This window comes from Rhinichthys klamathensis, unplaced genomic scaffold (assembly GCF_029890125.1).
Source record: "Rhinichthys klamathensis goyatoka isolate OS25496 unplaced genomic scaffold, OSU_Roscu_1.1 h1tg000011l_1, whole genome shotgun sequence".
In the NCBI taxonomy this organism is placed as follows: Eukaryota; Metazoa; Chordata; class Actinopteri; order Cypriniformes; family Leuciscidae; genus Rhinichthys; species Rhinichthys klamathensis.
The window spans coordinates 10,840,100-10,852,535 of record NW_026606564.1 but is presented as its reverse complement, the minus strand read 5'-3'; the positions used below and the strand labels follow the sequence as shown (position 1 = coordinate 10,852,535).

Below are 12,436 nucleotides of genomic sequence, written 5' to 3'. Positions count from 1 at the left end.
GATATGACCATTAGAAATACAAAAACACATTCTAAGGGAGGTCCTAATCCTGGCTACACCAGCCTTATTCAAGCTCATGCTTTCGCCACCACAGCGAAAGCAGCACGTTCAGGGAGCCAAAACACAATTCTTTTTTTTCAACAAGTCACGAAGCCTCATAAGAAGCTGACAAAAATTGCCAAGGCTGACTGTATTTCAAGTCATCCCAGCGGGGTATTGGGTAAAGTTTTCAACCAGCAAAGATCACGTCTCGGATGAGCCTCATAGACTACGATATTGCCTCTGCGAAAGAATGCCTGGCGAAGGTAGCGACGTCTCCCGTGCTTTTATCTGGACATGTAACGACAGGGTGGTATCAAGCTTTAAACTGCCATGTAATAAGCTTTTTGGCACTGACGGCTGCATGGTGTGTCTACGAAACAGGCGAGTGATGTGCACAAAAAGGTTTATTCCTTGTTCTCTCTTCACTCAAAGAACAAAAAGTGTGCTGCTTTCGTAATTTTGGGGGGAAAGAATTATGGGTATCCTGGTAGCAAAGGGGCGGAGTTATAACGCTCAATCTCCAAGAATATGTTTGAGTTCGGGATCGATTCGACGAGCCCCCTACGAGGTTGGGTAGGATAATGAAGAGTGCAAGGACACTGCAAACATATTCTGAGAGAGGTCCAATGCAAGCTATGCTGCCTTTTTCTCGACACAGGCGTTCTCTCTAGGTTCTTTCCAACAAAGCAGAAGCAGCACAGAAAATAAACATAAGCACATCTCCCTCTATCAACACAGTTGTGAGTCTCCTAACCCATAGAACCCAATGCTCCTTGCAGGTCAGTCGAAGGGTTACCGTCAACTGACCTGCAAAGCCGTTCAAAGTACCTTGCTGACAACTTTAACAACATCATCCTTAAAATAGCTGCAGAAACACACCACAGCCCAGCTTCGGGCAGACTTGCAGGCGAGTGACGAGGTGGCCGAGTGGTTAAGGCGATGGACTGCTAATCCATTGTGCTCTGCACGCGTGGGTTCGAATCCCATCCTCGTCGATTGATGTCTTTAGTGTTTCGAGAGAGCCAAGTGCGCCTGGAAAAGCCGTTCAAAGTACCTTGCTGCCAACTTTAACAACATCATCCTTAAAATAGCTGCAGAAACACACCACAGCCCAGCTTCGGGCAGACTTGCAGGCGAGTGACGAGGTGGCCGAGTGGTTAAGGCGATGGACTGCTAATCCATTGTGCTCTGCACGCGTGGGTTCGAATCCCATCCTCGTCGTTTGATGTCTTAAGTGTTTCGAGAGAGCCAAGTGCGACTGGCAAAGCCGTTCAATGAAATTTGCTGCCAACTTTAACAACATCATCCTTAAAATAGCTGCAGAAACACACCACAGCCCAGCTTCGGGCAGACGTGCCGGCGAGTGACGAGGTGGCCGAGTGGTTAAGGCGATGGACTGCTAATCCATTGTGCTCTGCACGCGTGGGTTCGAATCCCATCCTCGTCGATTGATGTCTTTAGTGTTTCGAGAGAGCCAAGTGCGCCTGGAAAAGCCGTTCAAAGTACCTTGCTGCCAACTTTGACGACATCATCCTTAAAATAGCTGCAGAAACACACCACAGCCCAGCTTCGGGCAAACGTGCAGGCGAGTGACGAGGTGGCCGAGTGGTTAAGGCGATGGACTGCTAATCCATTGTGCTCTGCACGCGTGGGTTCGAATCCCATCCTTGTCGTATGATGTCTTTAGTGTTTCGAGAGAGCCAAGTGCGCCTGGCAAAGCCGTTCAAAGTACCTTGCTGCCAACTTTAACGACATCATCCTTAAAGCTGCTGTAGGTAACTTTTGAAAAAATGTATTTGCTAAAACTGTCATTATGTCCTGACAGTAGAATATGAGACAGATAATCTGTGTAAAAATCACGCTCCTCTGGCTCCTCCTAGTGGTCCTATTGCCATTTGCAAGAAATACACGCTCCCGGTCAGAAACAACCGGAATGTCTTAGAAGTGTCAATCACGCTCGTGTACGCGCTGATCACACCCCTCTCTTGCACAGCGCGAGCGCGTACCGTCGTTCAAACTCAAGATTTCCGGCGTGCTGCAGCTGTGCTTATGACGGAGAAACAACCTAAACTGCCAATTCTCGAGTGACACCTGCTCATAAAACAAAGAGGTAAAAGGAAAAAGACTGATGACGATAAACAAGCGAAAAAGAAAGAATTACACAGAGCCCATTGACTCGGTGTCAAAACTCTAGCCGCATAACATGTAGATAAAATGTCACGCACTCTGCTAAGCAACAATTAAAACCTGCTAATTCACTGGCTTGTCATGTTGCTGAAATAATGTACTAGCACACCTTATCTAGCATTATATATCGCTAGAATAATTACTTACATACTCTAACGTTAGTTACCGTTATCTTACTAGCTATTTATAACTTATAGAAAGAGTGCAACGATAAAGTTACATGTAGGCCATTGCAAAATACATAATGATTTGAGGACCAAGTTTGTAGTCAAAGTATGGGCAGGCCATAGTCAATGTAAAGCATATTATTGACGTTTAGTCCCTATTGGTAAATGTGCCATATAACTTTTTATCCGCTGTTATCAGTGGCCCTGTTTACTAGCCTGCGCGTTCACGACAGGCTCCGCTGTGGAGGACGAGCTGTGGAGGGAGGGCTGTAGCGCAGCAGAGAGCAAGGGGGTGGGACCTGTAAGTTGTGCTTGTTCAAATTTTCAGGCTAAGTCAACGTTTTCTCAAAACTCCCTGCTGCAGCTTTAATATAATATAATTATAGCTGCAGAAAATGCTCATGTTAATTTCTTAAAACATTGTTGAGGACAGGGTCAATACAAGAAGCCCCCTGGTGCATGGATATGACCATTAGAAATACAAAAACACATTCTAAGGGAGGTCCTAATCCTGGCTACACCAGCCTTATTCAAGCTCATGCTTTCGCCACCACAGCGAAAGCAGCACGTTCAGGGAGCCAAAACACAATTCTTTTTTTTCAACAAGTCACGAAGCCTCATAAGAAGCTGACAAAAATTGCCAAGGCTGACTGTATTTCAAGTCATCCCAGCGGGGTATTGGGTAAAGTTTTCAACCAGCAAAGATCACGTCTCGGATGAGCCTCATAGACTACGATATTGCCTCTGCGAAAGAATGCCTGGTGAAGGTAGCGACGTCTCCCGTGCTTTTATCTGGACATGTAACGACAGGGTGGTATCAAGCTTTAAACTGCCATGTAATAAGCTTTTTGGCACTGACGGCTGCATGGTGTGTCTACGAAACAGGCGAGTGATGTGCACAAAAAGGTTTATTCCTTGTTCTCTCTTCACTCAAAGAACAAAAAGTGTGCTGCTTTCGTAATTTTGGGGGGAAAGAATTATGGGTATCCTGGTAGCAAAGGGGCTGAGTTATAACGCTCAATCTCCAAGAATATGTTTGAGTTCGGGATCGATTCGACGAGCCCCCTACGAGGTTGGGTAGGATAATGAAGAGTGCAAGGACACTGCAAACATATTCTGAGAGAGGTCCAATGCAAGCTATGCTGCCTTTTTCTCGACACAGGCGTTCTCTCTAGGTTCTTTCCAACAAAGCAGAAGCAGCACAGAAAATAAACATAAGCACATCTCCCTCTATCAACACAGTTGTGAGTCTCCTAACCCATAGAACCCAATGCTCCTTGCAGGTCAGTCGAAGGGTTACCGTCAACTGACCTGCAAAGCCGTTCAAAGTACCTTGCTGACAACTTTAACAACATCATCCTTAAAATAGCTGCAGAAACACACCACAGCCCAGCTTCGGGCAGACTTGCAGGCGAGTGACGAGGTGGCCGAGTGGTTAAGGCGATGGACTGCTAATCCATTGTGCTCTGCACGCGTGGGTTCGAATCCCATCCTCGTCGATTGATGTCTTTAGTGTTTCGAGAGAGCCAAGTGCGCCTGGAAAAGCCGTTCAAAGTACCTTGCTGCCAACTTTAACAACATCATCCTTAAAATAGCTGCAGAAACACACCACAGCCCAGCTTCGGGCAGACTTTCAGGCGAGTAACGAGGTGGCCGAGTGGTTAAGGCGATGGACTGCTAATCCATTGTGCTCTGCATGCGTGGGTTCGAATCCCATCCTCGTCGTTTGATGTCTTTAGTGTTTCGAGAGAGCCAAGTGCGACTGGCAAAGCCGTTCAATGAACTTTGCTGCCAACATTAACAGCATCATCCTTAAAATAGCTGCAGAAACACACCACAGCCCAGCTTCGGGCAGACGTGCCGGCGAGTGACGAGGTGGCCGAGTAGTTAAGGCGATGGACTGCTAATCCATTGTGCTCTGCACGCGTGGGTTCGAATCCCATCCTCGTCGATTGATGTCTTTAGTGTTTCGAGAGAGCCAAGTGCGCCTGGAAAAGCCGTTCAAAGTACCTTGCTGCCAACTTTGATGACATCATCCTTAAAATAGCTGCAGAAACACACCACAGCCCAGCTTCGGGCAAACGTGCAGGCGAGTGACGAGGTGGCTGAGTGGTTAAGGCGATGGACTGCTAATCCATTGTGCTCTGCACGCGTGGGTTCGAATCCCATCCTCGTCGTCTTTAGTGTTTCGAGAGAGCCAAGTGCGCCTGGCAAAGCCGTTCAAAGTACCTTGCTGCCAACTTTAACGACATCATCCTTAAAGATGCTGTAGGTAACTTTTGAAAAAATGTATTTGCTAAAACTGTCATTATGTCCTGACAGTAGAATATGAGACAGATAATCTGTGTAAAAATCACGCTCCTCTGGCTCCTCCTAGTGGTCCTATTGCCATTTGCAAGAAATACACGCTCCCGGTCAGAAACAACCGGAATGTCTTAGAAGTGTCAATCACGCTCGTGTACGCGCTGATCACACCCCTCTCTTGCACAGCGCGAGCGCGTACCGTCGTTCAAACTCAAGATTTCCGGCGTGCTGCAGCTGTGCTTATGACGGAGAAACAACCTAAACTGCCAATTCTCGAGTGACACCTGCTCATAAAACAAAGAGGTAAAAGGAAAAAGACTGATGACGATAAACAAGCGAAAAAGAAAGAATTACACAGAGCCCATTGACTCGGTGTCAAAACTCTAGCCGCATAACATGTAGATAAAATGTCACGCACTCTGCTAAGCAACAATTAAAACCTGCTAATTCACTGGCTTGTCATGTTGCTGAAATAATGTAGTAGCACACCTTATCTAGCATTATATATCGCTAGAATAATTACTTACATACTCTAACGTTAGTTACCGTTATCTTACTAGCTATTTATAACTTATAGAAAGAGTGCAACGATAAAGTTACATGTAGGCCATTGCAAAATACATAATGATTTGAGGACCAAGTTTGTAGTCAAAGTATGGGCAGGCCATAGTCAATGTAAAGCATATTATTGACGTTTAGTCCCTATTAGTAAATGTGCCATATAACTTTTTATCCGCTGTTATCAGTGGCCCTGTTTACTAGCCTGCTGTGGAGGGAGGGCTGTAGCGCAGCAGAGAGCAAGGGGGTGGGACCTGTAAGTTGTGCTTGTTCAAATTTTCAGGCTAAGTCAACGTTTTCTCAAAACTCCCTACTGCAGCTTTAATATAATATAATTATAGCTGCAGAAAATGCTCATGTTAATTTCTTAAAACATTGTTGAGGACAGGGTCAATACAAGAAGCCCCCTGGTGCATGGATATGACCATTAGAAATACAAAAACACATTCTAAGGGAGGTCCTAATCCTGGCTACACCAGCCTTATTCAAGCTCATGCTTTCGCCACCACAGCGAAAGCAGCACGTTCAGGGAGCCAAAACACAATTCTTTTTTTTCAACAAGTCACGAAGCCTCATAAGAAGCTGACAAAAATTGCCAAGGCTGACTGTATTTCAAGTCATCCCAGCAGGGTATTGGGTAAAGTTTTCAACCAGCAAAGATCACGTCTCGGATGAGCCTCATAGACTACGATATTGCCTCTGCGAAAGAATGCCTGGCGAAGGTAGCGACGTCTCCGGTGCTTTTATCTGGACATGTAACGACAGGGTGGTATCAAGCTTTAAACTGCCATGTAATAAGCTTTTTGGGCATGGTGTGTCTACGAAACAGGCGAGTGATGTGCACAAAAAGGTTTATTCATTGTTCTCTCTTCACTCAAAGAACAAAAAGTGTGCTGCTTTCGTAATTTTGGGGGGAAAGAATTATGGGTATCCTGGTAGCAAAGGGGCGGAGTTATAACGCTCAATCTCCAAGAATATGTTTGAGTTCGGGATCGATTCGACGAGCCCCCTACGAGGTTGGGTAGGATAATGAAGAGTGCAAGGACACTGCAAACATATTCTGAGAGAGGTCCAATCCAAGCTATGCTGCCTTTTTCTCGACACAGGCGTTCTCTCTAGGTTCTTTCCAACAAAGCAGAAGCAGCACAGAAAATAAACATAAGCACATCTCCCTCTATCAACACAGTTGTGAGTCTCCTAACCCATAGAACCCAATGCTCCTTGCAGGTCAGTCGAAGGGTTACCGTCAACTGACCTGCAAAGCCGTTCAAAGTACCTTGCTGACAACTTTAACAACATCATCCTTAAAATAGCTGCAGAAACACACCACAGCCCAGCTTCGGGCAGACTTGCAGGCGAGTGACGAGGTGGCCGAGTGGTTAAGGCGATGGACTGCTAATCCATTGTGCTCTGCACGCGTGGGTTCGAATCCCATCCTCGTCGATTGATGTCTTTAGTGTTTCGAGAGAGCCAAGTGCGCCTGGAAAAGCCGTTCAAAGTACCTTGCTGACAACTTTAACAACATCATCCTTAAAATAGCTGCAGAAACACACCACAGCCCAGCTTCGGGCAGACTTGCAGGCGAGTGACGAGGTGGCCGAGTGGTTAAGGCGATGGACTGCTAATCCATTGTGCTCTGCACGCGTGGGTTCGAATCCCATCCTCGTCGTATGATGTCTTTAGTGTTTCGAGAGAGCCAAGTGCGCCTGGCAAAGCCGTTCAAAGTACCTTGCTGCCAACTTTAACGACATCATCCTTAAAGCTGCTGTAGGTAACTTTTGAAAAAATGTATTTGCTAAAACTGTCATTATGTCCTGACAGTAGAATATGAGACAGATAATCTGTGTAAAAATCACGCTCCTCTGGCTCCTCCTAGTGGTCCTATTGCCATTTGCAAGAAATACACGCTCCCGGTCAGAAACAACCGGAATGTCTTAGAAGTGTCAATCACGCTCGTGTACGCGCTGATCACACCCCTCTCTTGCACAGCGCGAGCGCGTACCGTCGTTCAAACTCAAGATTTCCGGCGTGCTGCAGCTGTGCTTATGACGGAGAAACAACCTAAACTGCCAATTCTCGAGTGACACCTGCTCATAAAACAAAGAGGTAAAAGGAAAAAGACTGATGACGATAAACAAGCGAAAAAGAAAGAATTACACAGAGCCCATTGACTCGGTGTCAAAACTCTAGCCGCATAACATGTAGATAAAATGTCACACACTCTGCTAAGCAACAGTTAAAACCTGCTAATTCACTGGCTTGTCATGTTGCTGAAATAATGTACTAGCACACCTTATCTAGCATTATATATCGCTAGAATAATTACTTACATACTCTAACGTTAGTTACCGTTATCTTACTAGCTATTTATAACTTATAGAAAGAGTGCAACGATAAAGTTACATGTAGGCCATTGCAAAATACATAATGATTTGAGGACCAAGTTTGTAGTCAAAGTATGGGCAGGCCATAGTCAATGTAAAGCATATTATTGACGTTTAGTCCCTATTAGTAAATGTGCCATATAACTTTTTATCCGCTGTTATCAGTGGCCCTGTTTACTAGCCTGCTGTGGAGGGAGGGCTGTAGCGCAGCAGAGAGCAAGGGGGTGGGACCTGTAAGTTGTGCTTGTTCAAATTTTCAGGCTAAGTCAACGTTTTCTCAAAACTCCCTACTGCAGCTTTAATATAATATAATTATAGCTGCAGAAAATGCTCATGTTAATTTCTTAAAACATTGTTGAGGACAGGGTCAATACAAGAAGCCCCCTGGTGCATGGATATGACCATTAGAAATACAAAAACACATTCTAAGGGAGGTCCTAATCCTGGCTACACCAGCCTTATTCAAGCTCATGCTTTCGCCACCACAGCGAAAGCAGCACGTTCAGGGAGCCAAAACACAATTCTTTTTTTTCAACAAGTCACGAAGCCTCATAAGAAGCTGACAAAAATTGCCAAGGCTGACTGTATTTCAAGTCATCCCAGCGGGGTATTGGGTAAAGTTTTCAACCAGCAAAGATCACGTCTCGGATGAGCCTCATTGCCTACGATATTGCCTCTGCGAAAGAATGCCTGGCGAAGGTAGCGACGTCTCCCGTGCTTTTATCTGGACATGTAACGACAGGGTGGTATCAAGCTTTAAACTGCCATGTAATAAGCTTTTTGGCACTGACGGCTGCATGGTGTGTCTACGAAACAGGCGAGTGATGTGCACAAAAAGGTTTATTCCTTGTTCTCTCTTCACTCAAAGAACAAAAAGTGTGCTGCTTTTGTAATTTTGGGGGGAAAGAATTATGGGTATCCTGGTAGCAAAGGGGCGGAGTTATAACGCTCAATCTCCAAGAATATGTTTGAGTTCGGGATCGATTCGACGAGCCCCCTACGAGGTTGGGTAGGATAATGAAGAGTGCAAGGACACTGCAAACATATTCTGAGAGAGGTCCAATGCAAGCTATGCTGCCTTTTTCTCGACACAGGCGTTCTCTCTAGGTTCTTTCCAACAAAGCAGAAGCAGCACAGAAAATAAACATAAGCACATCTCCCTCTATCAACACAGTTGTGAGTCTCCTAACCCATAGAACCCAATGCTCCTTGCAGGTCAGTCGAAGGGTTACCGTCAACTGACCTGCAAAGCCGTTCAAAGTACCTTGCTGACAACTTTAACAACATCATCCTTAAAATAGCTGCAGAAACACACCACAGCCCAGCTTCGGGCAGACTTGCAGGCGAGTGACGAGGTGGCCGAGTGGTTAAGGCGATGGACTGCTAATCCATTGTGCTCTGCACGCGTGGGTTCGAATCCCATCCTCGTCGTTTGATGTCTTTAGTGTTTCGAGAGAGCCAAGTGCGACTGGCAAAGCCGTTCAATGAACTTTGCTGCCAACTTTAACAACATCATCCTTAAAATAGCTGCAGAAACACACCACAGCCCAGCTTCGGGCAGACGTGCCGGCGAGTGACGAGGTGGCCGAGTGGTTAAGGCGATGGACTGCTAATCCATTGTGCTCTGCACGCGTGGGTTCGAATCCCATCCTCGTCGTTTGATGTCTTTAGTGTTTCGAGAGAGCCAAGTGCGCCTGGAAAAGCCGTTCAAAGTACCTTGCTGCCAACTTTAACAACATCATCCTTAAAATAGCTGCAGAAACACACCACAGCCCAGCTTCGGGCAAACGTGCAGGCGAGTGACGAGGTGGCCGAGTGGTTAAGGCGATGGACTGCTAATCCATTGTGCTCTGCACGCGTGGGTTCGAATCCCATCCTTGTCGTATGATGTCTTTAGTGTTTCGAGAGAGCCAAGTGCGCCTGGCAAAGCCGTTCAAAGTACCTTGCTGCCAACTTTAACGACATCATCCTTAAAGCTGCTGTAGGTAACTTTTGAAAAAATGTATTTGCTAAAACTGTCATTATGTCCTGACAGTAGAATATGAGACAGATAATCTGTGTAAAAATCACGCTCCTCTGGCTCCTCCTAGTGGTCCTATTGCCATTTGCAAGAAATACACGCTCCCGGTCAGAAACAACCGGAATGTCTTAGAAGTGTCAATCACGCTCGTGTACGCGCTGATCACACCCCTCTCTTGCACAGCGCGAGCGCGTACCGTCGTTCAAACTCAAGATTTCCGGCGTGCTGCAGCTGTGCTTATGACGGAGAAACAACCTAAACTGCCAATTCTCGAGTGACACCTGCTCATAAAACAAAGAGGTAAAAGGAAAAAGACTGATGACGATAAACAAGCGAAAAAGAAAGAATTACACAGAGCCCATTGACTCTGTGTCAAAACTCTAGCCGCATAACATGTAGATAAAATGTCACGCACTCTGCTAAGCAACAGTTAAAACCTGCTAATTCACTGGCTTGTCATGTTGCTGAAATAATGTACTAGCACACCTTATCTAGCATTATATATCGCTAGAATAATTACTTACATACTCTAACGTTAGTTACCGTTATCTTACTAGCTATTTATAACTTATAGAAAGAGTGCAACGATAAAGTTACATGTAGGCCATTGCAAAATACATAATGATTTGAGGACCAAGTTTGTAGTCAAAGTATGGGCAGGCCATAGTCAATGTAAAGCATATTATTGACGTTTAGTCCCTATTAGTAAATGTGCCATATAACTTTTTATCCGCTGTTATCAGTGGCCCTGTTTACTAGCCTGCTGTGGAGGGAGGGCTGTAGCGCAGCAGAGAGCAAGGGGGTGGGACCTGTAAGTTGTGCTTGTTCAAATTTTCAGGCTAAGTCAACGTTTTCTCAAAACTCCCTACTGCAGCTTTAATATAATATAATTATAGCTGCAGAAAATGCTCATGTTAATTTCTTAAAACATTGTTGAGGACAGGGTCAATTCAAGAAGCCCCCTGGTGCATGGATATGACCATTAGAAATACAAAAACACATTCTAAGGGAGGTCCTAATCCTGGCTACACCAGCCTTATTCAAGCTCATGCTTTCGCCACCACAGCGAAAGCAGCACGTTCAGGGAGCCAAAACACAATTCTTTTTTTTCAACAAGTCACGAAGCCTCATAAGAAGCTGACAAAAATTGCCAAGGCTGACTGTATTTCAAGTCATCCCAGCGGGGTATTGGGTAAAGTTTTCAACCAGCAAAGATCACGTCTCGGATGAGCCTCATAGACTACGATATTGCCTCTGCGAAAGAATGCCTGGCGAAGGTAGCGACGTCTCCCGTGCTTTTATCTGGACATGTAACGACAGGGTGGTATCAAGCTTTAAACTGCCATGTAATAAGCTTTTTGGCACTGACGGCTGCATGGTGTGTCTACGAAACAGGCGAGTGATGTGCACAAAAAGGTTTATTCCTTGTTCTCTCTTCACTCAAAGAACAAAAAGTGTGCTGCTTTCGTAATTTTGGGGGGAAAGAATTATGGGTATCCTGGTAGCAAAGGGGCGGAGTTATAACGCTCAATCTCCAAGAATATGTTTGAGTTCGGGATCGATTCGACGAGCCCCCTACGAGGTTGGGTAGGATAATGAAGAGTGCAAGGACACTGCAAACATATTCTGAGAGAGGTCCAATGCAAGCTATGCTGCCTTTTTCTCGACACAGGCGTTCTCTCTAGGTTCTTTCCAACAAAGCAGAAGCAGCACAGAAAATAAACATAAGCACATCTCCCTCTATCAACACAGTTGTGAGTCTCCTAACCCATAGAACCCAATGCTCCTTGCAGGTCAGTCGAAGGGTTACCGTCAACTGACCTGCAAAGCCGTTCAAAGTACCTTGCTGACAACTTTAACAACATCATCCTTAAAATAGCTGCAGAAACACACCACAGCCCAGCTTCGGGCAGACTTGCAGGCGAGTGACGAGGTGGCCGAGTGGTTAAGGCGATGGACTGCTAATCCATTGTGCTCTGCACGCGTGGGTTCGAATCCCATCCTCGTCGTTTGATGTCTTTAGTGTTTCGAGAGAGCCAAGTGCGACTGGCAAAGCCGTTCAATGAACTTTGCTGCCAACTTTAACAACATCATCCTTAAAATAGCTGCAGAAACACACCACAGCCCAGCTTCGGGCAAACGTGCCGGCGAGTGACGAGGTGGCCGAGTGGTTAAGGCGATGGACTGCTAATCCATTGTGCTCTGCACGCGTGGGTTCGAATCCCATCCTCGTCGTTTGATGTCTTTAGTGTTTCGAGAGAGCCAAGTGCGCCTGGAAAAGCCGTTCAAAGTACCTTGCTGCCAACTTTAACAACATCATCCTTAAAATAGCTGCAGAAACACACCACAGCCCAGCTTCGGGCAAACGTGCAGGCGAGTGACGAGGTGGCCGAGTGGTTAAGGCGATGGACTGCTAATCCATTGTGCTCTGCACGCGTGGGTTCGAATCCCATCCTTGTCGTATGATGTCTTTAGTGTTTCGAGAGAGCCAAGTGCGCCTGGCAAAGCCGTTCAAAGTACCTTGCTGCCAACTTTAACGACATCATCCTTAAAGCTGCTGTAGGTAACTTTTGAAAAAATGTATTTGCTCAAACTGTCATTATGTCCTGACAGTAGAATATGAGACAGATAATCTGTGTAAAAATCACGCTCCTCTGGCTCCTCCTAGTGGTCCTATTGCCATTTGCAAGAAATACACGCTCCCGGTCAGAAACAACCGGAATGTCTTAGAAGTGTCAATCACGCTCGTGTACGCGCTGATCACACCCCTCTCT

General features: G+C 45.8%; 15 non-coding genes across 15 annotated transcripts; 10 read left to right on the top strand and 5 right to left on the bottom strand.

Moving 5' to 3' along the window:
* Positions 1-153: 153 nt before the first annotated feature.
* LOC130102053 (U4 spliceosomal RNA) lies at positions 154-294 on the bottom strand. Its single transcript, XR_008809117.1, has one exon. It is a non-coding gene; the product is annotated as a U4 spliceosomal RNA (small nuclear RNA).
* Positions 295-955: 661 nt separating this feature from the next.
* trnas-gcu (transfer RNA serine (anticodon GCU)) lies at positions 956-1,037 on the top strand. Its single transcript has one exon. It is a non-coding gene; the product is annotated as a tRNA-Ser (tRNA).
* A 144-nt stretch (positions 1,038-1,181) lies between these two features.
* Positions 1,182-1,263, top strand: trnas-gcu (transfer RNA serine (anticodon GCU)). The gene has a single exon. It is a non-coding gene; the product is annotated as a tRNA-Ser (tRNA).
* Positions 1,264-1,407: 144 nt separating this feature from the next.
* Positions 1,408-1,489, top strand: trnas-gcu (transfer RNA serine (anticodon GCU)). The gene has a single exon. It is a non-coding gene; the product is annotated as a tRNA-Ser (tRNA).
* Positions 1,490-3,011: 1,522 nt separating this feature from the next.
* On the bottom strand, positions 3,012-3,152 carry LOC130102048 (U4 spliceosomal RNA). Its single transcript, XR_008809115.1, has one exon. It is a non-coding gene; the product is annotated as a U4 spliceosomal RNA (small nuclear RNA).
* Positions 3,153-3,813: 661 nt separating this feature from the next.
* trnas-gcu (transfer RNA serine (anticodon GCU)) lies at positions 3,814-3,895 on the top strand. The gene has a single exon. It is a non-coding gene; the product is annotated as a tRNA-Ser (tRNA).
* Positions 3,896-5,828: 1,933 nt separating this feature from the next.
* Positions 5,829-5,969, bottom strand: LOC130102297 (U4 spliceosomal RNA). Its single transcript, XR_008809179.1, has one exon. It is a non-coding gene; the product is annotated as a U4 spliceosomal RNA (small nuclear RNA).
* Positions 5,970-6,619: 650 nt separating this feature from the next.
* On the top strand, positions 6,620-6,701 carry trnas-gcu (transfer RNA serine (anticodon GCU)). Its single transcript has one exon. It is a non-coding gene; the product is annotated as a tRNA-Ser (tRNA).
* A 144-nt stretch (positions 6,702-6,845) lies between these two features.
* Positions 6,846-6,927, top strand: trnas-gcu (transfer RNA serine (anticodon GCU)). Its single transcript has one exon. It is a non-coding gene; the product is annotated as a tRNA-Ser (tRNA).
* A 1,262-nt stretch (positions 6,928-8,189) lies between these two features.
* On the bottom strand, positions 8,190-8,330 carry LOC130102338 (U4 spliceosomal RNA). The gene has a single exon (XR_008809193.1). It is a non-coding gene; the product is annotated as a U4 spliceosomal RNA (small nuclear RNA).
* A 661-nt stretch (positions 8,331-8,991) lies between these two features.
* Positions 8,992-9,073, top strand: trnas-gcu (transfer RNA serine (anticodon GCU)). Its single transcript has one exon. It is a non-coding gene; the product is annotated as a tRNA-Ser (tRNA).
* Positions 9,074-9,217: 144 nt separating this feature from the next.
* Positions 9,218-9,299, top strand: trnas-gcu (transfer RNA serine (anticodon GCU)). Its single transcript has one exon. It is a non-coding gene; the product is annotated as a tRNA-Ser (tRNA).
* A 1,488-nt stretch (positions 9,300-10,787) lies between these two features.
* On the bottom strand, positions 10,788-10,928 carry LOC130102043 (U4 spliceosomal RNA). Its single transcript, XR_008809113.1, has one exon. It is a non-coding gene; the product is annotated as a U4 spliceosomal RNA (small nuclear RNA).
* Positions 10,929-11,589: 661 nt separating this feature from the next.
* Positions 11,590-11,671, top strand: trnas-gcu (transfer RNA serine (anticodon GCU)). Its single transcript has one exon. It is a non-coding gene; the product is annotated as a tRNA-Ser (tRNA).
* Positions 11,672-11,815: 144 nt separating this feature from the next.
* On the top strand, positions 11,816-11,897 carry trnas-gcu (transfer RNA serine (anticodon GCU)). Its single transcript has one exon. It is a non-coding gene; the product is annotated as a tRNA-Ser (tRNA).
* The last annotated feature ends 539 nt before the right edge of the window (positions 11,898-12,436 follow it).